Genomic DNA, 27,088 nt, shown 5'->3' with positions numbered 1-27,088 from the left:
GGAAAGAGGAATTATATCTAATAGCAGCAAGTCTTACACATACTCAGATTTATCTTAAGATAAAATGGCAACCTGGACTGTGGCAGCATAGGCAACAGACTTATCAGAATTGACACTCTTTTTGAGCTCCTTGCCATTGAAGAAGTCTGGAAGAAGCTTTAGGATTTGGGGGATGTGAGTTGAACCACCCACGAGGATGATGTCATGAATCTGATTTATCTAGCTTGGCATCTCTTAAGGCCTTTTTCCACCATGGAAGAGATCAGTATTCAGCTCTTAAAAATGGGCTTGAGTGATTGATGTATACAAGTCAAAGCATTCATAGTGGTAGCCAATCTCAGTAGTGGCCTTGGTATGGTTTTCATGTTCACAAATGGTGCACAGACAATGAATAGCACTCTTCTCACTGTTGTCCTTCTTGTACTTTCACTTGACTTTGGCAATGAAATAGTTGATCATGAAATTGTCAAAGTCCTCCCCACCCAAGAGGGTGTCCACTGCTATAGACTTGACCTCAAGGATGCTATCTTCACTAGTAAGAATGGAGATGTAGAAAGGACCACCTCCAAGGTCAAAGCTCAACACTTTTCTCTAGGCGCTAACTTTTTTTGTCCAAGCTATAAGCAATAGTAGCAGCAGTTGGCTCATTGATGATTCTGAGCACATTGAGACCAATGATGGTTCCAGCATCATTTGTGGTTGATGTTGGGAATATTTGTAATAGGTTGATACTGTGACCACAGCATTTGTGATAGTGTTCCCAAAGTAAGCTTCAACAATTTCTTTCATTTTGGTCAAGACCATAGAAGATACTTCTTCTGGATAGAAATTGTTGGTCTCCCCTTTATCCTCCACTTTGGCCTTAGACCTGCTTGTGTCATTCACAACCTTGAAGGGCCAATGCTTCATGTCTGACTGTACAACTGCATCATCAAATCTGTGACCAATCAGATGTTTGGCATCAAAAGCTACCAAGCCTAGAGGCCTGTGTGGGCTACCCGAGTCTTTCTTACCTCACCTCCGAGGTCTTCGGTTGGCCAAAACCGGATGCTCATATGAGAGAAAGGACGTTCCAGAGTCGACAAGGGTTGAGCTTTATTTCAGGGTCTAGTTACAAGTGCAGGGCGGTCTTCCTTAGGAGGAAGAAGGGGAGATTTCCTAAGGAGGCTAGGATCTTAAGGGCTTGGAAATAGAAGTACAAGCGAGGAGAGAGGGGGAGGGGAGAGAGAAAAGAAGAAAGCGGAGCCTACTGTCCTCTTGGCTCCTCACGTGCTAAGAGCGCTTTCAGGCTTCCTCAATCCTACTTAACCTTCAGCCGCATAGTTTGCATCTAAATACCGTGCTGTTAGGTAACTAGGTGTGCTCCAATCCGGGACAATCTCGAGGGCAGGGAGACTCCACCCATCACGTATCTCCCGGGGAGAGGCGGAAATACCCGAGCTAGCCGAGCTAGCTCAGTCTGACCTTCTCAAATCCCTGCTGTTCATGGAGGGCCTCGTAAGACTCTAAGATTTAGAAGTCCCACTTTTACCTGCCCGAGACCGTCCACACGGAATTGAGCTTCCAATCCCAACAAAAAGCTGTGTTAGTGGGGTTCATTGCAACTTGATTCTTTGTAGCATTACCGATTAAACTTTCTGTGTTGGTGAAAGTAATGTAGCTTGGGTTGATCCTGTTTCCTTGGTCATTAGCAATGATCTCCATTTACCCATATTGGATGACTCTCACACAGGAACAAGTGGTGTGAAGATCAGTGACAACTATGGGTCCCTTCAGCATGGTTTCTGGGGAGTCAGGTTGTAGCTCATCTCTGTGGAGAAAGAAGGGCTGCTACTGTGCTGGGTATAGTTTCCTTCTTTATCTCTTTTAATTGGGCCTATTTTTACTTTTCCTTTGTCTGAGATCAGAATTGGTACCCCTACTTTTTTTTTTTACCTTCAGCTGAAGAATAATAGATTTTGCTCCAGCCCCTTACCTTTATGCAGTGTGTTTCTGTGCTTGATGTATGTTTCTTGTATACAATATATTATAGAATTCTGGATTTTAATCCACTCTGCTACCTGTTTGCATTTTATGGGAGAATTCATCCTATTTGCATTCATAGTTATGATTACTAACTATGTATTCCCTTCCATCCTATTCCTCCTTTTTGTCATCCCCTTTCACCTTTTCTCCCCTCAGTAGTGTTTTGCTTCTCTCTACTACCTTCCCTCAATCTACCCTTTCTTCTGTCAGTTTCCTGCCTCCTTTAATCTTGTCCCCTCCTGCTTCACTGTCAGGTACTATAGATTTCTATATTCAATTGATTTCTATATTATTCCCTCTTGGAGACATTACTAATGAGAATAAGGTTCCAGCCATGCTCATCACTCACCCTTCTAGCTTCCCCTTCACTATAATAGGTTTCATTTGCCTCCTCTTGTGAAATAATTTATCCCACTCTATCACTCTCTTCCTTCTGCACCCAGTGTACATCTTTCTCATCCCTTAATTAGTTTTTATGTCATTCCCTCAAATTCACCTTATACCCATACCTTGTATGTATATTCTGTGTGTGTGTGTGTGTGTGTGTGTGTGTGTGTGTGTGTATCATAGCTATACTATGAGGGGTACTAATTGACTTTGTATGTTTTCTTTTCCCTTTTTATCTTTTTAGGTTTCTTTTAGGTGTTAGTATTGGAGACTGAATTTTTTGTTCAATTCTGGTCTCCTTATGAAAACTTCAAATCCTTATATTTCATTGAATGACTGTTTTTCCCCCTTGAAGTATGCTTAATTTCACTCTATAGATTATTCTTGGTTTTAGTCCTTGCTCATTTGTTTTCCAGAATATAATTTTCCATGACCTCTAATCCTTTAATGGTGCAGCTGCTAAGAACTCTGTAATCTTTATTATGGTTAGCCAGTACTTGAAATGTTTCTTTCTAGCCACCTGCAGTACTTTTTTTCAGGACTTAATAGTTCTTTCATTTCGTTATAATTCCTTGAAGTTTTTATTTTAGAATCTCTTTTCTGAGGTGATTGGCAGATTTTTCTAATGCCTGTTTTGACCTCTGGTTCCAGGTATCAGGGTAGTTTTCCCTGATAATTTCTTGAAAGATGCTATCCAGGTCTTCCTTTTGATTATAGATTTCAGGTAGTCCAATGACTCTGATATTGTCTCTCCTGGATCTGTTTTCCAGGTGAGTTGTTTTTCTAGTGTAATATTTTACATTTTCTTCTATTTTTTCATTCTTTTTTGTTTTATTTTTAGTTTTATTAATGTTTATCTATTTATTTTTAGCTTTCCACATTCATTTCCACAAAATTTTGAGTTCAAAATTTTCTCCCATCTCTCCTCTCCCCCCACCCCATAACACCTTGCATTCTGATTACCCCTTCTCCCAATCTACCCTGCCTTCTATCTCATCTCTCCCTTCCCTTATTCCTATCTTCTCTCTTTTCTTGTAGAGCAAGATAGATTTCTATACCCCATTACCTTTATTTCTTATTTCCCAGTTGTATGTAAAAACAATTCTCAACATTTGTTCCTAAAATTTTGAGTTCCAACTTCTCTTCCTCCCTCCCCATCTAAGAAGGCAAGCAATTCAATACAGGCTGTATATGTGTCATTTTGCGAAAGATTTCTATAATAGTCATGTGGTGTAAGATTATATTTCCCTCCATCCTATCCTGCCCCCATTTATTCTATTCTCTCATTTGACATTGTCCCTCCCCAAAAGTGTTTACTTCTGATTACTTCCTTCTCTTATTTATCCTCCCTTCTATCATTCCTCTCACTCCACTTGTGCCCTTCTCCCCTACTTTCCTATAGTGTAAGATAGATTTTCATACCAAATTGAGTGTGTATGTTATTCCCTCCTTAAGCCAAATGTGAAGAGAGTAAGCTTCACTTTTTTCCTCTTACCTTCTCCCTTTTCTCCTCCATTGAAAAAGTTTTTTCTTACCTTTTGTATAAGTGATAATTTACCCCATTCCATTTCTCCCTTTCTCCTCCCAATATATTCCTCTCTCATCCCTTAATTTTCTTTTTTAGATATCGTCTCTTCTTATTCAACACAACCTGTGCTCTCTATCTGTGTGTGTATGTGTGTGTATGTGTGTGTCTGTGTGTGCATAATCCCTCCAACTACCCAAATACTGAAAAAAGTCTGAAGAGTTACAAATATTATCTTTCCATGTAGGAATGTAATCCTTTCAACTTTAGAAAGTCCTTTATGATTTCTCTTTCTTGTTTATCTCTTCATGCTTCTCTTGATTCTTGTGTCAAAAGTCAAATTTTCCATTCAGTTCTGGTCTTTTCATCAAGGATACTTGAAAGTCATCTACATCATTGAATGACCATTTGTTCCCATGAAGTATTATATTCAGTTTTGCTGGGTAGGTGAATCCTGGTTTTAATCTCAGTTCCTTTGACTTCTGGAATGTCATTTTCCAAGACCTTTGATCCCTTAATATAGAAGCTGCCAGATCCTGTGTTAACTTGATTGCATTTCCACAATACTCAGCTTCTTTCTTTCTAGCTGCTTGTAATATTTTATCCTTGATCTGGGAACTCTGAAATTTGACTACAATATTCCTAGGAGTTTCTCTTTTCAAGTCTCTTTCAGTAGGTAATTGGTGGATTCTTTCAATATTTTTATTTTGCCCCCTGGTTCTAGAATATCAGGGCAGTTTTCCTTGATAATTTCATGAAAGATGATGTCTAGGCTCTTTTTTTGATCATGGCTTTCAGGTAGTCCCATAATTTTTAAATTGTCTCTCCTGGATCTATTTTCCAGGTGAGTAGTTTTTCCAATGAGATATTTCATGTTATCTTCCATTTTTTCATTCTTTTGGTTTTGTTTTGTAATTTATTGGTTTCTCATAAAGCCATTAACTTCCATCTGCTCCATTCTCATTTTTAAAGAACTATTTTCTTCAGTGAGCTTTTGACCCCCCTTTTCCATTTGACTAATTTTGTTTTTTAAAGCCTTCTCCTCCTCTTTGGCTTTTTGGACCTCTTTTGCCAATTGAATTAGCCTATTTTTAAAGGTGTTATTTTCTTCAGAATTTTTTGGGTCTCCAGGAAGCTGTTGACTCACTTTTCATGATTTTGTAACATCACTCTCATTGGTCTTCCCAATTTTTCCTCCACCTCTCTTACTTGATTTTCAAAATCCTTTGTGAGCTCTTCCATGGCCTGAGACCGTTGCATATTTATTTTGGAGGCTCTGATGCTAAACATTGTTCTTCCTCATCCAAAAGGATTTAAGAAAATACCTATTCACCAAGAAAGTAACCTTCTATAGTCTTATTACTTTTCCCTTTGTTGGGCATTTTCCCTGCCAGTTACTTGACTTTTGAGTCCTTTGTCAAGAGGGGGGTATACTCTGGGAAACTGTAAGTTCTCAGTTCCTCCAACGTAGCTCAATCAAGAGAGAGGAGTTTACTCCTCTCCTGGCCTGTGCTCTGATCTGGGAGCCCAGGATCTGCAAGTAGAATTCCCTTTCCAGAGCCTCCACCAGCTTCACCATGCCAGCCAGCACTCTTCCTCACCCCTGGACTGCCACTCAGGACTGAGTCCCAGATCAGAGGCTCAATTTCCCCAGGGGCTTTAGACTGAGGACTCCAAAAAATGGATGCTGCTGCTGCTTCAAACACAGCTGCCCCCTGGGGCTGGGGCTAGGGGAAGACCCTACTCCCTTCTCACATAGGAGAAAAATCTTTTTCACTGACTTTTGAAGTGTTTTGGCATTTGTGGGTAGAAGAGTCTGAGAACTGCTGCTGCTGCTGAGGAATCCACCCCCAAGGCCTGTTCTGGTCCTGTCCCTGCTGTGCTACATGGCCAAGGCTGGTCTGGGCTCTGTGGGCTGACTCTGTGCTCCATGGGATAGACCTTTTTTGTCGGTCTTCTAGGCTACCTTGGGCTGGAAATCTCTTTCACTCTTTCATTTTGTGGCTTCTGCTGCTCTAAAATTTGTTGAATCATTTTTATGGTATTTTATGAGCTGTGCAGGAAGAGTTGAAGTATGTGCATCTTTCTACTCTGCCATCTTGACTCTGACCCCCTATTTTTTTCATTCTTTTCAATTAATTTGATTGATTCTTGATATCTCACAGAGTCAGTAGCTTCCATTTCCTGAATTCTGACTTTTAAGGAGTAGTATTCCTCAGTTAATTTTTGCACTTCTTTTTCCATTTGTCTAATTGCACTTTTTAAGGAGTTGTTTTCTTCAGTGGATTTTTATGTCTCCTTTTCTATTTGGCCAAGTCTAGTTTTTCAGCAGTTTTCTATGCTGTTGACACTTTTTCATAAATTCTTTTGCGTCACTCTTATTTATTTTCCCATTTTTCTGCTATGCCTTTTATATAATTTTAAGCTCCTTTTTGAGCTCCTTCATGAGTTCTTTCTGGGCTTGAGGCCACTTCTCATTTTTCGTCAGGGTTTTGCCCATAGGCATTTTGTCATTGTTGTACTCTTCTGAGTTTGTGCCTTTATGTTTCCTGTCACTATAGTAACGTTCTATGGCCACATTCTTTTTGTTGTTGTTTTTCTTTTTTACTCATCCTTCTTGGGCCTTTTCCTTTCTTTTAAGTTTGAGCTCTGCTCCCAAGGGCTGCAGGCCCTGGCTGTTTACCTGGTGTCACCTGGTGTTTACCTGATGTTGCCCTGAGACCTGCATGGAACCCTCATGTCTCATGCTGTGCTGAGGGGGTTGGGAGGGGGGATGGCTGGTTTTGCTAAAGGCCATAAGGGTCTGGAACCTTACCTGGAGATGAGCTGGTATGTGCTGAGGCTAGTGCAATGTTTCTCCATTTCTTCATGCATACACTAAAACACTGGAGCCTGCCTATTAGCCTAAGCAATGGTTTTATTTCTTCCGTGAAATAAGATGGCCTAGATTCTTTGGGGATAAAAGGAGATAATATTTTTTAAAGAACTCTGTAAACCTTGAATCATTATAGAAATTGTATTATTATTTTTATTGTTGTTTTTATTTATTAATTATTCTGAGAGGAGTACCAAGTCAAAGCAATGCAGAAAAAAAAAGATAGGGCAGAATACTCCATTCTGTTTCTAGACTTTCAGCTCCATAATGGCAGAAATCTCTGAATATTTTATATTCCCCCACCCAGTGCCAAGCACTATGATCTATTTATCATAGGAATTCTAAATATATACATACATGTGTCTACATATATGTTATATATGTGTACATATATACATGTGTATAAAGGTTGTGTTTGCATGTGCATATATACACGAGTGTGTGTGTATTTTTGTTAAAGTAAAGAAATTCTGGGACCTTACCCTATCTCCCATAATTTTATAATTTTACTCAATGAAGAAGGATCTAGTATTGCTACATTCTTCTTCCCCACCTCGTAATCTCAATCCCCTGACAAAGCACTGAAACTCCCCGTTACCATTGTAAAATATGGTCAGAGTTCTGCTATGTAGACTATTTCCCCAATAAAAGGTAAGTTTATAAAGAGTAAGTATTGTTTTGTCTTTTTATCTTTATAACTCCAGGACCTGGCATGGTGTTTTACACGCAATATCTATGTAATAAGTCTATTGGATTTGATTGAATCAATTTGCCTTTTTTGTAACTTCAATATTTGGGCTAAAAGACAATTATACTGAGAGTTAGGAGACTTGGAACCTAACTCCTCCTCTGATTAAGCCTGGGCCTCAGTTTCCCCCTCGATAAAATGAAAGGTTAGATGAGGTGGTTGTCAAGATCCCTTTTAGCTCCTATAGCCTGTGATTCAATGAGATGTAGCTTCCATTTGGCTCCACCTCTATCCTCAATTCAGGATCTATTTCAAAGAGTTGAATATGCCTTTGTTTGTGACCTTGGGCAAATTAATTATCCTCTTTAGGGGCTCTGTCTTCTCTACTATAAATATGTAGTTGGACTAGAATCTAGTCATTAGATGATCCCTAAATTCCCTTCTAGCTGTAATGACATACTCTGACAGTTTAAAGGAATTTTTTAGCTTTTTTCAGTCATGTCCAAATTTTTGTGACCCCTTTTGGAGGTTTCTTGGCAAAGATATTGAAGCTATTTGCCATTCCTTCTCCACTCATTTTACAGATGATGAAACTGAAGCAAACAGAGTTAAGAGTCACATAGCTGGTTAAGTGTCTGAGGCTGGATGAGAACTCATTCTAGGCCCAGCACTTTATCTCCTGGAACAACTAGCTGCACCCCAAAAGATACTGGAGTGGTTTGCTATTTCCTTCTCCAGTGGATTAAGACAAACAGATGTTCAGTGACTTGCCCAGGTTCACACAGCTAGTGAATGTTTGAAGATGGCTTAGATCTCAGGTCTTCCTGACCCCAGACCCAATGACCTATTCACTGAGCCACCTAGCAGCCTCAATTAAGGGGCAGTTGGTTTCAGCTCCTTCTTGTCTTCTCCTTGAAAGTTTCTATCTGCTGAAGAGCAGACATACTACTCTCCCCCTCTATTTTCCAATCAAATTTCCTAGATATCAAATGCTGAGTTATTAAGAAGTGAATGGAAAGAACAAAATGAAGAAAACAACCCAAACTGAATGCTGGTAAATTATACCCTAGTTTGGCCCCAGAGAAGAGATATGAACAGGTAATGCCCTCCTCGTCTTTGCAGAGGTGGAGGATTAGAAGAGGTGACAGAATGGAACATATGTTGCCAGATTATTTTTATATGTTGTTCAGTTTTATGAAACTATATTTTTTCCCACTTTGTTTTATTTTTTATGGTATGTATTGCTCTCTCAGAGGGCTATATTGGGAAATGTAAAAAATAAAGGTATCAATGAAAATTTTATTAAAGTCATTAGTTCAAATAGAAATCTAATCAATGGTTAACTTCCTGGGAGTTTCGGAGGCAGGCCATTCTCTCCTATAATTACTTATGGAGACCCTTTCTCACCTTGCGAATGGTACATTCTCTCCCCTTCATTGAATATTCACTGAATGCTCATTGCTCTGGGAGCATTGGTGCTGGCAGAAACTCCTAGTTTGGGTTCTATACGTAGGGATGATGATGATGATGATGATGATGATAAAGATCACAATGCCAGCAGTAACAACTAACTGGTCCTGGTCCTCTATCATGTTGTGAAAGTGAAAGCAGCCCTTTGATTTAGCCTGGTTATAATGGGCATCTATAGCTTAGAGAACTGAGAGTTCATTGTACATAGCTTTATTTTTTCCATTCTGATCCTTCTTTGTCCGTGTATTCTCTTCAGTCCAAAAGAAGGGCATTTGCTAAAGAGAGAATTTTGACAGTATTTCTTTACTCATTACTCTTGGAAAATTTCTCCTGGCTTACATGGTGGTCCAACAAAATAGACTAAGTTTCTAAATGAAGAACTTGGGTGGGGGTTAGGGAAGGATAAATGCTATCCATCACTTCTACATGCTGCCTTAGTCCATAAAATTCTTAGAGACAGAGTTATCTTTATGAGCCATCACACAGTTTTAGTAGAACATTGAAGGTTGGAGTAAGTCCATGTTTGGCTGCTTAGATTAAATTGTCAGTTCAAAACTGGGTGTATTTCAATCCTACTGACAGGGAATGCACTTATCCTTGCTATAACTGGCAGAAATGAACCTGGCCCTGATTTTCGAACTCTGACTACAGTGGGGGACGCCTTATTCTTGACCTCTCTGATAGTGTTTAACAAAATCACTCTTCACATGATCTGACGAAGTCTTTTTAAATGAGAGTACTTGACCAGTTGGTGGAGAAACAATAGTATGTAAAGTAGTAGTTAACCTTTCCCCCCAAATGTATTCCTTCTAAAAGGTTTAACTCCATTTACTCTTCCTTTTATCTTGGTATTTGTGTTTAATTTAGGCATGGATAGGAGTGTACATTCCAGAATGCCACATGAAAATCTAGGATCAGAAGCCTAGGACAGCAAACAGAAAGTACTAGAAGCCACAAGAGATCCTCCATTCAATCGCCCTTTCTTCAGTAGCCAAGAGTCCATGTGAGTCAAGCTTAACTGTACTGATAGGGTTGTAAACTATGTTTTATTGAGCATGATGTCTAGCCCATGCAGAAAACAAGCCAAGCATCTGGGGAACACATGTGTGAAATTTATCAGTGACTTCAAATTGAGCTAATGAAAATAATTTCATTTAATCCAGGGTCAATTCGTACTACAGCCTATAAACCTCAATTCATCCTATACATGGCCTTAATTCAACTAACTCAATTCAATGTGTTTGTTGAAATGGATTGAATTGAATCTACTACCATAATTTCAGTCATAAACTCTCTGAGGAAGACTTCCACATATCTGTCTGAGTTTGTCTCTTAATGTAAACCTACTACATGCTCCATCAATTTGATAAATATTTGGACATTTAACATATGTAGAGCAGTTGCTATTTTTCTGTAGGATACAAAAACGAGTCAAATGTGGAAGGAACTTATAGTCTATAATAATAGTACTGTTCACATAGTGCTTTAAATTGTACAAAGTTCTTTACATACCTATTGTCATTTGATCCTTACAACATCTTTGTGAGATTAAGTGAGTATTTGTTTAAGCACCTACTACACACTAAGTCCTGAGGATACAAAAAAGACAAAAATCAGTATTACCTTTGAGAAGGTCTCAGTTTAATGGAAGATTAGATTAAATGACATCCAGGGCCACATGGCTAGTCAGTGTCTGGGGTAGGACTGGAACCCAGTTCTTCCTGATTCCAAAATCAATAATGCACTTTGCCACCTAGCTGTCTCAAAGGAAAGATAGACATTTTGTGATCAGTGTCATTGAAGGCCAAAACAATGTCTTGAACATAGTAGATGCTTGATAAATGGATGCTAAGTTGATAAACTGATTACAAGGGATATAAACCAAATGCTATGGGACTTCAAAGGAAGAAGGGAAAACATCTTTCTTGTAGAATTATATGAGATGACATGTGAACTGGGCCTTGAAGGGTAGATGGATATAGATGGCAAAAGTGAGGTTATAGAAAGGTGGGAAAAACATGAGCAAAGATTGAAAGATGAGAAACTAGGGGATCTATTCAGAAAATAGAGATTATTTTACTTTTACATGTGGTAGGAAATAGGAATGTATCCCTATTGGGAAAAAACTTAAATGTCAACTATGTTGAACAAGAAGGACTGTAGAGAGCAGTATTGAAAATAAAATATATGTTGGAAGAGTAATAACAGTTGAGCCATCCAAGATAACAATATATAAAATCCAAGAATAATGTCAGGAGTAAAACCTGGATACTCCAGTATCTATACACAACTATCCAAAGTTTAGCAATAAAGAAGATGAACCATAGATCTCAATGCAAAATAACTCATATGATCTCCTAAATATAACAATAACTTTATGTGATGAAATATGTGACTAGAACATGGAAATGGATGCATATATTTTGTTTTTTAAATGCAAAATAAGTAAAAAAGGAACATATGTATGGGGGTAGTGTTGTATATTAAAACATCATTCTCATATAAATAAATCTAGGAACCACAGTAGGGAAGTGTGACTGAGAATATTTGGATGAAGATAATCAGAGAGAAATAGAAACTATTTTGTTATTGGCCCATGTTACAAACTACCGGGACAGATAGAGTATATAGATAAAGAATCTGGGAAATAGAAGTCACCAGGTAAGTAATACTAATGAGGAGAAAAAAAAAATGGGAGTTGGGAGTTTGATATGTATATTTTTAAAAGATATGGAAAAATATGCAAACAAAGACATGTAACAGAAAATAAATCCTGTAAAAATAATACCAGGAAAGCTAAAACTCAGTATGAGCTGTGGTTAGCTAGTAAAGATAAATAAAGCAAAAAGGTTTGTTTGTTTTTTTAATAAAGCTACATCAGGGAAAAAGGTGGATCAAAAAAGGGACAGAGTACTGGTGCTCAGGGTGGATGTAATGCTGATAAAAGACAACAGAGAAAAGGCATTACTCAACAATATTTGTTTTGCTTTTGATTTCTGTCATGGGAATGAAATTTTGTCTGAGAAGAATTGAAAAGGAATGGATAATATAAAATTGATTACCCTCCCCAGTTAATGAGGAGACAAATAAAAGAGCAAGCTGACCTCAACAAATTCAAGTCATTTGACTTAGATGAATCATATCCTTGGGTAATAAAAACACCAAAAAATATGGTCACTGAGCTACTATGAATCAAATATTATATCTGAAATTGTGGATAATGGGAGAGATATCAAAAGGGCAAATGTTATTGAAGCTTTAAAAAAAAAAAAAAAGAGAACAGAGTCTGTAAACTATAGGCCAAGTTTAACTGAACACAAATAGCCAACTTGATTTCATCACTTACAAATCATGCCAAATTCTTTCCCTTTTTTTTTTTTTTAGGATAGGTTATTAAACTGACAAATTGGGAAAATTCTGTAGATATTTGGCTAAATTTTATCAAAACAGTTCATAAAATAGTTCATATTGTTCTTGTGGAAGAGATGAAGATAAGCAGTGTAGACTGTAGTGCAATTAACTGAACTCAGAAATTGCTGAGTAGTAATGGCTTAATGTCAACTTGTATAAAAATGAAAGATGGTACACACACACACATGAAAAAAATCAACATACATTTTATAATCAAATTAAGCAATGATTTTTCTCTTTTGTTGCAATTTTTTTTGGTAAAACCAGTTCCTAAATTTATTATTTCATTTTTTGAGTTAAAATTTTATTAATCTCTTCTTTGATTTTTAAGATTTCCATTTGGCGTTTCTATTTGGGTTTTTTAATTTATTCTGTTTCTGCGAACTTGTGTGCCAAATTCATTATTCTGCTCTTTCTTTCACTGATATAAACATTTGGAGATGTAAATACTTCCCTCAGTACTGCTTTGACCATATCCCATAATTTTTTGGCATATCTCTTTGCTGTTGTTATCTTTAATGAAAGTATTGCTTGTTCTTTGACTCACAGTTCCATAGGGTTTGATTATTTAATTTCCAATTAAATTTTAGTCTATGTTTCCAAGAATCTTTAACTAAAGTGATTTTTATTTTTGTTATGAAAATAGGTACATTTAATATTTCTGCTTTTCTGAATTTGTTTGTAAGGTTTTCATGCCATAATGCATAGTAAATATTTGTAAAGGTGCCATTTGCTGCTGGGAAAAATGCATAATCCTTTCTATTCTCATTCAATATTCTCCTGAGAACAATCATATGGAACTTGCTTAAAATTTTATTCATTTTCTTAACTTCTTTCATTTTTATGTTATGCTTGGATTTATCAAGTTCTGAGAGAGATATATTGAGGTTCCTCACTAGTATAATTTTACTATTTACTCCTGTGACTCATTTAACTTTTCCTTGAAGAATTTAGATGTTCTGCCATGTGGTGTATATGTATTTGGTATTAATAGTACTTCATTTTCTATGGTACCTTTTAACAAAATGTGGTTCCCCTACTTATGTTCTAATTAGATCTTTTTTTCTTCTTCTTTTGCTTTGCCCAAAATGATAGTTGCTACCCCCTGACATTTTTCCTTTAGCTGAAGCAAAGTAGATTCTACTCTAGCCTCTTATTTCAACTTGGTATGTATCTTTCTGTTCTGAGAATGTTTGTTGTAAACAAATAGTATAGGATGCTGGTTTCTAATCCATTCTGCTATTCTCTTCTATTTCATGGATGAGTTCATCTCATTCACACTACAGTTATAAATATTAATTATATATTTCTCTCCACTCTATTCTCTTCTATTGATCCTTATCTTTTTTCTACTCTGTTCCCTCTTCAAAGATATGTGTTTTTTCCGACCACTACCTCTGTTGTTCTGCTTTGCATGTTATCACTCACTCCTCTCTTTCTCTTATCACCTCTCTGTCTACTTCCTTATTTAGTAAGATAGATTTCCATACCCAACTGAGTGTTTGTGTATGTATAGATGGATATGTACATACGTATGCATATGTATGCATACATATATGTGTATTATATATGTCTGTGTATGTGTGTGTATAAGTTCTCTCTGAATCCATTTAAATGAGAGTGAGGTCAAAGCATTGCTTGAAACCCCACCCCACCCCACCCCCATTTCTCCCTCCACTGTAAAACTTCTTCCTTGCTCTTTGTATGAGAAAATTTTCCCCATTCTTTCTCTTCCTTCCTCCTTCTCACCTATCCATTTTTTTTAAACATCAAACCAATATAATCAATACACTTGCACTTCTGTAAGCATTTGCACTTCTTTGTCCATTCGGCCAAATTCTGCTTTTTAAGGAGTTATTTTCATTAGAGAAGTTTTTTCCATTTGGCTAATTCTATTTTTAAGGTGTTATTTTCTTCAATATTTTTGTACCTGTTTTATCAAGCTGTTAATTGTGTTTTCATAATTTTTCCCCCTCACTCTCATTCCTTTACCTGTTTTTTTTCTCTGCTACTCTGGAAACTGGCTATAATATTCCTGGGAGTTTCCATTTTATAATCTCTTTCAGGAGCAATTGGTGGATTCTTTCAGCTTGTATTTTGCCCTTTGTTTCTGAAATATCTGGGCAGCTTATCTTTATATTTTCTAAAAATATGATGCCTAGGATCTACTTTTAAGTAGTCAAATAATTCTTAAATGAGCTACTCTCAATTTATTTTCCAGGCCAATTTTTTGGGAGATGTTTCATATTTTCTTTTCTTTTTTTTTTAAATTATGTTGACTTTGTTTTATTGTTTCTTGGTGCTTCATGAAGTCATTAAGTTCCACTTAACCAATTCTAATTTTTTAGAGTTTATTATCACCATTGAGGTTTTGTTTTGCTTTTTACAATTTAGACAGTTCTGAATTTTGAAGTTATTTTCTTTAGTGTTCTCTTGTGTCTCTTTTACCAATCTGTTCATTTCACTTTCATAATTTTCTTTCCCTATTCTAATTTATTTTTCCAAATTTTCACTTACCAATCTTATTTAATTCTTAAAATTGTGGATTTAATTATTTTATTTATTTTTGTTTGTTTCTATTTAGCATTTTATTTTTAACCAGCTGCGTTAAAGAAAAATTAATGTTTATTTAAAAAATTTTGAGTTTTAAATTCTCTCCCTTCTAACTCCCTCCATTAAAAAGGCAAAGAATTTGATATAGGTTATACATATTTAGTTATGCAAAACATATGGATAATAGTCATGGTGTGAAAGAAAATATAGACAAAAAACAAAAGAAAATTAGAGAAAGTAAAAAAATAGTATGCTTCAGTCTACATTCAGGAATCATGAGTTCTTTCTGTGAGGATGGATAGGATTTTTTATCTTAAGTTCTTCAGAACTGTCTTGGATCATTGTATTGCTGAGAATAGATAAGTCATTCACAGCTGGACATCTTACGATAGTACTGTTACTTTGTATCCAGTTTCATTTCACTTTTCATCAGCCCATGCAAGTCTTTTCAGGTTTCTCTGAGAGCATTCTGCTCATCGTTATTAATGGTACAATAGTGTTCCATCATAATTACATATCACAACTTGTTCAGTCCTTCCCCAATCAATGGGCTTCCCCTCAGCTTTTAATTATTTGCCCCCAGAAAAGGGTTTCTATAAATATTTTTGTACATATAGGTTGGTCGTTTTCCTTTTTTAAAATCTCTCTTAGGATACAGATCTAATAGTGGAATTGCTAGGTCATAGGGTATATGTGGTTTTATAGCCCTTTGGGCATAGTTCCAAATTGTTCTACAGAGTAGGTGAATCAGTATACAACTCCACCAATGGTATATAAAAGTTTCATTTTTCCCACATCCTCTCCAACATTTGTAATTTTCCTTTTCTGTCCTATTAGACAATCGAGTAGGTATGAGGTAGTATCTTAGAATTGTTTTGATTTGCATTTCTCCAATCAACAGTGAGCTAGAATATTTTTAATATAACTATAGATAGCTTTGATTATGTCATCTGAAAACTGTCCATATCTTTTAATCATTTATCAATTGGGAAATGACTTTTATTTTCGTAAATTTGAATCAGTTCTCTTTGTGTTTGAGAAGTGAGGGCTTTTTCAGAGAAATTTTATTCAAAATTTTTTTCACATTGACTATTGTTAACTGTATTTGCCTCCATCCTATTCCTCTCCTATTCTGTTCTTTCTTTCCTTTCACCCTGTGCCTCCTCAAAATTGTATTTCTTCTGACTACTCCCTTCCTCAATTTTCTCTCCCTTTTATCACCCCCACCTTTTCCTATCCTCTTTCCATCCTGCTTTCCTGTCAGGTAAGTTAGATTTCTGTATCCAACTAAGTATATATGTTAAATCCCACTTTGAGTCAATTCTGGTAAGAATAAGGTTCACTCACTCCCCCTCCACTCTTTCCTCTTCCCCTCCACTGTAAAAACTTTCTCTTGCTTCTTTTGTGTAAGATAATTTACCCCACTCTACCTCTCCCTCTTTATCCCAGTACATTCCTTCCCCCCCCCCATTAATTTTATTTTTAGATACCATCCCTTCATATTGAACTGACACCTTTCCTCTCTGTCTATATATAGTCTTTTTAACTACCCTAATAATGAAAAAGGTCTTATGTGTTACAAATATCATCTTTTCATGTAGAATGTAACAGTTCAAAATTACAGTGCTTCTCTTGAGTCTTGTATTTGAAAGTTACATTTTTTATTCAGCACTGGGCTTTTCATCAAGAATGCTTGAAAGTCCTCTATCCACTTTTCCCCTCTGAAGGATTATACTCAGTTTTTCGGGGTAGGAGATTCTTAGTTGAAATCCTAGCTCCTTTGCCTTCCAGAAGGTCAAATTCCAAGCCCACTGATCATTTCATTTAGTAGCTTCTAAATCATATTTTATCCTGACTATGGCTGCATGATACTCATATTGTATTTTTTTGGCTGCTTGCATATTTTCTCTTTGACCCAGGAATTCTGAAATTTGGCTAAAATATTCCTGAGAGTTTTCATTTTGCAATCTATTTCAGGAGGTGATTGGTGCATTCTTTCAATTTTTATTTTACCCTTTTGTTCTAGGATACCCAGTGTAGTTTTCTTTGATAATTTCTTGAAACACGATGTTTAAGCTTTTTTGTTTTTTACCATGGCTTTCAGGAAGTCCAGTAATTTTTAAATTATCTCTCCTGGATAGATGTTCCAGGTTAGTTGTTTTTTCCAGTGAGCTATTTCACATTATCTTCTATTTTTTAAAATTCTTTTGGTTTTTTCAGTGTTTATTGATTTTTCATAAAGTTATTAGTTTGCTCCTTTCTCGTTTTTAAGGAAGTATTTTCTTCAGTGTTTTTGAACCTTCTTTTCTATTTGACCTATTGTACATTGTTCTCTTCCTTGGCTTTTTGTAACTCTTTTACCATTTGAGTAAGTCTGTTTTTTAAGGTGTAATTTTCTTCAGTATTTCTTTGTGTCTCCTTTAACAAGCTGTTGACACACTTTTTTCATGGTTTTCTTATATAATTCTCATTTCTCTTCCTAATTTTACCTCTACCTCTCTTACTTGATTTTCAAAATCCTTTTTGGACTCTTCCATGGCCTGAGACCAATTCATATTTTTCTTGGAGGTTTTGGATATAGGAGTTTTGACTTTGTTGTCTTCTGAGTGTGTGTTTTGATCTTCCTTGTCACCATTGTAACTTTCAATAGTTAGAGGCTTTTTTTTCTTTTTCCCCCCTTGCTTGCTCATTTCCCCAGTCTATTTTACTTTTAACTCTTTGCTAAAGTGGGGCTTTGCTTCACAGGTAGAAGGTGCACTGTCCCAAGCTTTAGGGATTTTGTACAGATGTTTTCAGAGATACTTCTAGGGACCTATATGTTTTCAGTTCTTCCAAGGTGGTATGACCTAAGGAGAGGTGTGTTACTCCTCCCCTGGCCTATGCTCTTGTTTGTCTGTGAATGCAAGCACTCTTGTTTGCCCTGAAACTAGGAAGGTCCCTGGTCTTCTGTAGCCACAAGCTCTGCTATGTTAGTGCTGTACCTCACCTTGGGAACGATACACTAGACTATGAACCAGATCAGAGTATGGGCAAAGCAACAGAGTCCTACCTCTGTGCTGGCAAAAAGACCCTTATAAACTACCAACTAGTTGTTCAACCACCTTACCATCTGTGGGCTGAGAGTTCATGAAGCAGTTGTCACTGTTGCTCCTGACTTAGGCCTGCTTCTGGGATGCTGGGGCTTCCTTTGTTGGTGGGGCCTGTGCTACATTGCATTGCACTCTCACCCAGGTGTGACAGACCTTTCCTCTTGACCTTCTAAGCCATTCTTGGAGTTTGTGGCCTGAGGTCTATAAACTGCCAGGGCTGCCAGCAATTCAGTCACCTGAGGCCTACTCTGGGTTTGCTGGGGCCTGCACACCCTGCACCATGCTCCTCTCTTACCCTGGTACAACAGACCTTTCCAGTTGACCTTCCTAGTTGTCTTGGACTAGAAATTGTTTCACTCTGTCTTTTTGTGGGTTTTGCTGTTGTACAATTTGTTTGGAGTTATTTTGAAAGTTATTTGGAGGGGTTTGGAGGAGCCTTTATTCCACCACTTTGGCTCCACCTGAGATGCTAATTTTATTATTTATTTTAACATTTTTTTAAATATTGAATTTGAAATTTTTCCCTCCCTCTTGCATTTACCTCACCCATAGAGAAGGCAAGAAATGTAGTACAATTGTGCCAATGAAATTATGCATAACCTATTTCCATATTAACTATGTTGCAAAAAAGCAAGAAAAATAAACAAAATTTTCCAAAATGTATTTGAATGGAATTGTCCTGAATCTTATTGATCAGCATAGTTGAGTCTTTAACAGTTTTTGATGGTAATATTGCTATTAATGTTTACACTGTTTTCCTGGTTCTGCTCACTTCACTTTGTTTTAGTTCACATAATTGTTTCCAAGTTTTTCTGAAAGTATCCTGCTCAATATTTCTTATTACACAATAGTATTCTTTCACAATCATACAGCACAATTTGTTCAGTCATTCCCCAATTGATGGGCATTTTTTAAATTTCTAGATCTTTACCACCTCTAAAAGTAGAGCTAGAATTTTATATATATATATATATATATGTATATATATGTATATATATATATATATGTATATATATATATATATATACATATATATACATAGGTGCTTTTCCTTTTCCTTTGATCTCTTTGCAATAAAAACCTAATAATAGTATTGCTAGGTCAAAGGATATGCAGTTTAATAGCCATTTGGGCATAGTTCCTAATTCCTCTCAAAAACAGTTGGGTCATTTCACAACTCTACCAACAGTAAATTAGTCTTCCTATGTTTCCACATCCCTTACAATACTTGTCATTTTTGGTTTTTTCTCATATTAACCATTTAGATAGTTAATCTAAAGATTAGCATTTTTTCATATCATTATGGATAACTTCTAAAAACTACCTGTTCATATCCTTTGATCATTTATTAATTGAAGAATGATTTGTATTCTTATAAATTTGTCTCAGTTATCTATATATTTGAGAAATGAAGCCTTTATCAGAAAAAAAAAACTTTGCTGTAAAATATTTATTTCTTGCTTTCCTTCTAATATTGGTTACAATTTCTAATTTGTTGCCAATACAAAATAAGCTGCTATAAATATATTGTTACGTGTGGGTCCTTTTTCTATGATCTCTTTGAGATACAGACCTAGTAGTGGTATTGCTGAATCAAAGGGTATACAGGCCTTTATAGGTCTTTGGGTATATTTCTGAATTGCTCTCCAGAATGGTTGGATCAGTTCACAACTCCACCAACAATGTATTAGTGTAACAATTTTCCCTATATTTTTCAACATTTATCATTTTCCTGTTTTATCATGTTAGTCAATCTGATAGCTGTGATGTGGTACTTCAGAGTTGTTTTAAATTGCATTTCTTTAATTAATTTTGATTTAGGGCATTTTTCCATATGACTATAGTTAGCTTTAATTTCTTCATCTGAAAACTGCCTATTCATATCCTTTGACTATTTATCCATTGGGAATTTAATGATAACATTCTTAAAAGTTTTGCATATTGAAATATAAAGTTTATCCTTATTAATTCTCTTGTGATTTCTCTTTTATTTTTATCTTTTTATGTCTCTCTTGAGTCTTCTGTTTGAAATCAAGTTTTAGGTCTTCCCTTTCATCAAGAATTCTTGTAAGTCCTCTATTTCATTAAATAGCCATATTTTCCCCTGAAGAATTATACTCATTTTGCTGCACAGATGATGCTTAGTTGGAATCCTAGCTTCTCTGCCCTATTGAACATCACATTCCAAGCCCTCTGCTTTGTTAATGTAGAAGCTGTTAAATCTTATATAATCCTGAGTGTGGCTCCATAATATTTGAATGATTTCTTTCAGACTGCTCACCAAATTTTTTCCTTAACTTGGGAGTTCTAGAATCTGGCTATTAATAATCCTGGGAGCTTTCATTTTGGGCTCTCTTTCAGGACATCAGTGACGGATTTTGTCAATTTCTATTTTACTCTATGGTACTAGGATATCTAGGCAGTTTTCTTTGATAATTTCTTGAAGGATATCTAGGCTCTTTTTTATCATGAATTTTAATCAGTCAAATAATTATTAAGTGATTTCTTGATCTGTTTTCCTGGTCAGTTGTTTCTAAGATGAGATATTTTACATTTTCTTCTATGTTTCATTTTTTTGTCTTCATTTGATTGCTTTTTGTTATCTCTTGGAGTCATTAGCTTCCACTTGACCAATTTTTAAGGAATTATAGTAAGCTTTTGTACTTCTTTTCCACTTGGTCAATTCTAGCTTTTAAGGACTTATTTTCTTTGGTGACTTTTTGTTCCTCTTTTACTAGCTATTAATTTTTTTTCATAATTTTCTTGCATTTTTTGCATTTCTTTCATTTCTTCTCATTTTCCCCATTTTTCCTCTGCCACTCTTATCTCTTTCTTTAGCTCTTTCAGGAATTTTTGTTGGGCTTATGTCCCATTTGCATTTTTTTCTTTGAGTCTTTACTTGCAGCTTTTTCCACACTGTTGTCTTCTTCTGAGTTTGTGTCTTGATCTTCCCTGTTTTATGGTTTCTAAAATGTTTTACAGTCAGGTTCTTTTTGCTGTTGTTTGCTTAGTTTCTTAGCTTACTTCTTGACTTTGAACTTTATATTAATGTTGGGCTCTGCTCACCAGGATCAAGGAAGTATTGTCCCAAATTTCATGTTTTGGTTTTTTTTCATGTTGTTGTTTTTCATAGCTAGTTCAGTGAGTCTGTAATTTTTGGGGGGTTTCCAAGGTGGTATGACACAGAGAGAGATATTTTCATTGCTTTCCTACTCTATGCTTTGATCTTTACCCAGGGAGGGGTCTTGCTCCCTTTCAGCCAGAAGATCTAGCTCTCCTCTCTGTCCTTGAAATGTGATTAGGTTCACTGTTCCCTTGCAGCCACAACAGCTACTCTCTGTCCTGGAACCATGAACCAGAACTGTGCATTAGCAATGAGGTTGCCAAACAGCTTCCAGACCTTTACCCAGTACCATCTCATCTTCCCTAGTAATCCCTTTTGAATTTATTGTTTGACCCCTTTACTATCTCTGGATTAAGAGTTTCTGAAGCTTTTGCTGCCACATAAGCCCACTTGTGTTGCCACTGTATATACTCAGGCTGCCCCCAGCTTGTTGTTACAACCTTCTCCTTACAACCTCCTAAGTTGTCTTGAGTTGGAAAAATGTCTCACCATGTTTTGTTGGTTATGCTGCTTCAGAATCCAGTTTGAAGCATTATTTTAAATTTGTATGGTGTGTGGGTGGGGGAAACATTGGGAAAGCTTGGCAGCATTACTGTCTCTACTCCATCATGGCTCTGATTTATTTTGATTAAAATCATTTTTTTCTTCTTTTATAAATCTCATTCTTTGGCTTCTGGTAATTCTTGTTGGACTTGTGTCCATTTTGTCCATTTTGTTTTCTTTGAGAAGGAAGAGTGGGAATGCAGCTTGTTTGGATCAAGTGCATGCAGGAGAAATCTACACTATATGTAGTGCCATCCTGAGATTCTGAGGGATTTACTTACAAGCAGGGGAATAAAAATCTTCACCCCTAATAATGAAAAGGTGAGTCAGAATACATCACAAACTTCTAACACAGTGGTCTACTTTCCAAAGTATATGATTTTAAAGTGAGAATCATTCACCAGTGGTATCAAACTCAAATAGAAAGGAGGGACACAAATCCACTCATAATAATCCCTGTGGGCTGCTTAATAAATTGTTTTTAAAATGTAGGGTTATCTATGTTCAATATTTCCCAATCACATTTTAATCTTGTACTTATTTCACCCAATGATTTTGGGACCATATGGGGCCCAGGCGGTATGTGTTTGACAACTCTAACCTATCGAATCATTAAAGGCAACCTCAGAGAAAGTAATGATGGGGAACAGGCAAGTGTTTGCAAACAATATTCATTTACTGGCAGATAATTTCTTTACCATCACTTTGATAGATTTAAGGAATGTAAAATACCAGTATGCTTATTGTTTGTCAACTATTTAAAAAGCACTTGATTTGGTAGACAAAATATTACCTTACCAATTCTTTCCCTTAAAAAAGATCTTTTGTGTATATATTGTAGGATTATAAATTTAGAATTAGGATATACTTAATAGGCCATCTAGTCTAACCCTCTCATATTATATGGGAAGAAACTTTAGTTCCAGGGTTATTAATAACTTCTCCAAAGTCACACATGCAATAAAAGCCAAGGCTGGGATTCAAATCCAGGTTCTCTCACTCTAAATACAGCACTTTTCCCACTGTAACAAGTTCCCTCCATGACTTCCTCAAAGAAGTCAGAAGTAGAGATGACCTGGGTTTCCTGAATTAAAGTCTAAGGCTCATTCTACTATTTTACATCAGAAGGGTTTCAGGAGCCCAACCTTGTCAGTCAATTAGAAAACATTTATCTGCTTGCTCAGTATCTATCAACTAGGGTTTCCAGATGTTCACTTACAGGTCTAAGTAACTTTTTTATATAGCTGGTACCAAGAATAATCAAAGATTTGACCTTGCAGATCATCTGTTTAACCCCAGATGTGTAAGAAGACCTAGGTTGCCAGTGAGGAACTAGAACAAGATCAACCACTTTATATGTCATCCCTATGACAGTAATTTATACTTCAGAATCATCCACACTTTTGAATAATTATAAACTTACCAACTCTGTAATTACTGCTGTCTTCTTCATCTTCCCCACATCTTTAAACTGATTTATTTGCATGTGTGTTATGTATGAGGACTACATGACCTGCTGCCCTCACATATCCTTATATTTCAGCAACAGGACATCCCTTATATTGTTGTTTCAGGGCAGAATGCCCACAGTTTTAAACCTGGAAAGGAAGTGAGATATCTAATGCAAGCTCTTCACTTTGCTTATTAAGAAAATAGATCCTAGAGAAATCAAATGATTTCCCCAAAGACACACAAGTGGTTGGGACCAGCTCAAGGATGCCTCTCTCTGAAACGTAATTCTACAATTCTTGTCACTACATAATAGCTGCTGCTCTAGTTTACATGACAGTAGCTTGCTGGTACAGAAAGGAACACTACAAAAGATTTCTCTTGAAGCTTAGGTTGTTTCCCAGAAGGGGTAGATTTATTTAAGCTCACCTTTTTTAAGAGTTCTTGGAGGATACAACAGAGATAACCTTGTACAATGAACCTCCAATCCTTAATATCAGATGAAGCAACAAAAAAGAGAAAGAGAAGTGTATATATATATCTTCACCAGGTGAGAGACAGTTGAAGTTCATCTGAGAAGAGATAATCGTTAGAGATGATGAGTGTCTCCAGGTTTTCTTTTGTGTATATGACGCTATGTGGTTAGTGTGAAAGTACAAAGATACTGGAATTTCTCCTATTTGGAATTTATAGCTACTTTAAAGAATTTGGGCTGACTGACACAGGCTAAAACAAGTGCAATAAAAATGCTTTTTTTTTCAGACTATGGTATACAGCTCAATGGACAATGTTGCCCCTTATTTATTAGTATGTAATGCATATACACATACATATTGTATATTAAGCACATATTAATGATGTAAATATATATATACATCTCAGTACGTACACATTGTACACATATGTATATCTGATACATGCCTCTGTGTGTATAGATATAGGTAGAAATATCTAGATATGCACACATATACTTAAGTGTGTGTGCAGTACATATATATCTACATATACAGTTGTATATTTTGGTAATTATATGTAGTATATATGTATATACATACATATATATAGCTGGATACATAGGTATATATATATATATGCTCACACACACATGCACATACATATATACATATACAAGTATGCACATATGCATACACACAAGCATTCACATACGCATGCATACATACATACAGTTGATGGCAGGACAAAAAAAAATTCTCTCTTAACAATTAGAATTATCCAAAAGCCTAACGATCCAGGTTTTGGGTTGCCCAAATGTATGTAAGGGTATAAGGGATTGATTCACAAGATCTCTGAAAGAGAAGAAGATATCAAGGCATGGAGAAAAAACCAACTCAGACACTATTAATAAAAAATGCTGAATGACCATTTATTGAGTATATTGTACTAAAATTATTTGGGGGATATGGGTTGGACTAGATGTCTTCCAAAGTCCCTTTCCATTTTCAAATTCTGTGATACTATGATTTGTTCCTTCTTTGACAGTAAGGAGACAACATTTCCTGAGTGGAACAGAAGTTTGCTTCAGAACTTAGGTCCCTTTGTAACTGGTTCCTTGCATCTCTTACCCATATTATCTGCCTAAGGGCCCATTTTTCCTCATATCCAAATCCTTCACCAGCATTCCTGTATCTTGACCCCATCTTTCCTGAATTGTTCATGTGAAGTTTAACTTCATACTTTTGCCATACATATTCATTTTCTGTATGTTTGCTGATTCCTGATTATATCTCTGGACTTTTACATAACAGATTATAGAGTAGTTTTGACCAGTAGACTTCATTGGTTTTATTCCAGAATGTGTGATCCTGTGATAAGCTGTGGTACAATGAAAGCTATAATGATGTAATGGTGACTGTGCAGGTCAACTATTCCCTCTGGGTCTTTGTTTCCTCATCTGTAAAATGAGCATATTATATTAGAATCCAAAGTACATTTCTCCTTATCATTGTATGATCTTTGGCTCCCCTGGCTATTTCATCCTCCATTCAGTCATCAAACAGAAATACTGGCTGTTCTGCCTTCCTAATAACTCACATTCATCCCTTTATTCCCATTCCCCATTATTTTTATTCTAGCACAAGACAGTCTTTCTAAAATACCTTCAATGATTTCCCATTATTTACATGATAAAATCCAAACCATCTTTCCAATATCACCATCCTCCTAATGTAAATTCCACCAGTCACTTCTGATTCAGTGTGGCTGCTGGGAGTTAATCAACTATTCAAATCTTGATCAAAGTACCATGAAATTTTATCTACTATTTACTAACCCATACCAGAGACATAGGAATACAATAGCAAGAACCTTTAGTTAAGCCATGAAACAATGCAAAATTAATGACAGAAATCAAATAGAGAAATATTCTCTGCACTGGTGAAATCTTATATGCTTTCAAGGGAGTTATAATTTGGTTCATTTTTAACCTGTTTGATACCTCAGCATAGTAGACATTGGGCAGAGACATAGTAATTTCAGAATTCATAAGCACAGTGGCAAATTGAACTATCATCTGTGGACTCATGCACAGTCCTTTGCCAAAGGAAGAAGAAAGAAGAGTTCTTGTATCTCCCACCTTGTTTTGTACATAGTATACACTCAACTTGTACTTTTACAATTAATGTTGAATGAATTAACTCATGATCATTAAATAAAGATGGAGCAGCAACTGAAATCATAAGCTTCTCCTGGGACCTTGTTATACTTATGCTAGTCTAATTGCAATTAGTCAAGTCCCTAGGGTGAGGATTATCCCTTTGGTCATGTCAACCTGGACCAATCATTTTGACCTGAAGCTTTCCTAGCGTTGCTATGGAAACCATCTAACCAATGCATATAATTTGGCATGTTGCTTTATGATTGGACTAAGGCATCATTTCAATTGTATAGGTGATAAGTTTGACTTCAGACGTAGCAAGAGAACATTCAAAATTAAGCCAAAGGATAGTGGTTAGACATTCACAAAACCACCTCAACCTTTCTTGCTGCTTCTTAGCTCTCATATTGAGGTATAATTCCCAGGGTAACTGCCAGTTCGTGCACTCAAGCCCCTTGAGACTATAGGAATTTTGTAATCATAGGCATAATGATCTTGAGTAGAAGAGATGTGCAGTGTAATTGAAGGCTGCAGGGTAATTCGGGATTTTAATAACTGGCTGCCTCTACTGGAGACCCTGTACTGTTTCATCTTGAAGCGTCAAATAAAAGAAATGATCGTGCGGTGCCTCTGAGCCACCATTGTGGCACTGTGCTTGTGTAATTGATACATAACAAAGTGAATGCTCTAATATATTGGCTGTGGAAGATTTTTTTTTTTAAACTAACTTTAATTTGAAAAAATGCTGACACATCTCCTACTCCCTACAATTCCGTAAGTCATTTTATTCATTATAATCAGAAGTTTCATCCTGAAACCATAGGAATCTGTTCCTTTCTACCAATAGCAGTTTTATCACCAAAGACAACTGCAGTAAAGATGTATTGAAAACAATATGTTTCTTTCGTGCATTCTCAGATGATTCTTTGTAACTGTAAAGGCACCTCATAGATGGATATTGGACTCACACAAACCATTTATGTGATTTAGCTTTAATTTTACTTTCTAGATGTTTCCAAGAGGGTTAGGGGCTTTCACGGTAGAATCATATACAAATTTTGTTCAAAGTAGTATGGGTAGCTAGAATTACATAGGGTGCCCGTGCTTTTGTATATGTTTGTGTTTGTTTTGAGGGGAGAGGAGGGGAAGACATAAGAGATGTAACATTTATAGGATGTATGGCATAAACTACCTTTTTCTCAAACAGGATAGCATGAAAGCTAATCAGTTTTGTTGATCAAACCTCTCTATTCCTTAGTACCAAATTCTTTGAAAGTTTATGACTTTATCGTATAGTTTAAGGTATGATCCTACTAGACTCCTTTCCTTCACATT

General features: G+C 36.1%; 1 protein-coding gene across 5 annotated transcripts in view; it reads left to right on the top strand.

Moving 5' to 3' along the window:
• Positions 1–27,088, top strand: part of RASEF (RAS and EF-hand domain containing) — an 825,381-nt gene that overhangs the window by 693,782 nt on the left and 104,511 nt on the right. For 3 of the 5 annotated variants that reach the window (XR_011966208.1, XR_011966206.1, XR_011966204.1), the window contains one exon: positions 9,838–9,973. The exons of the other annotated variants lie outside the window; for them this stretch is intronic. The gene's annotated coding sequence lies outside the window, so the exon portion shown is untranslated. The remainder of the gene's footprint in view (positions 1–9,837; positions 9,974–27,088) is intronic. 5 annotated transcript variants of the gene reach the window in all.

This window comes from Notamacropus eugenii, chromosome 1, assembly GCF_028372415.1.
Source record: "Notamacropus eugenii isolate mMacEug1 chromosome 1, mMacEug1.pri_v2, whole genome shotgun sequence".
NCBI lineage: Eukaryota > Metazoa > Chordata > Mammalia > Diprotodontia > Macropodidae > Notamacropus > Notamacropus eugenii.
The sequence above is the reverse complement of the archived record's forward strand: the minus strand, read 5'-3'. Positions and strand labels throughout refer to the sequence as shown.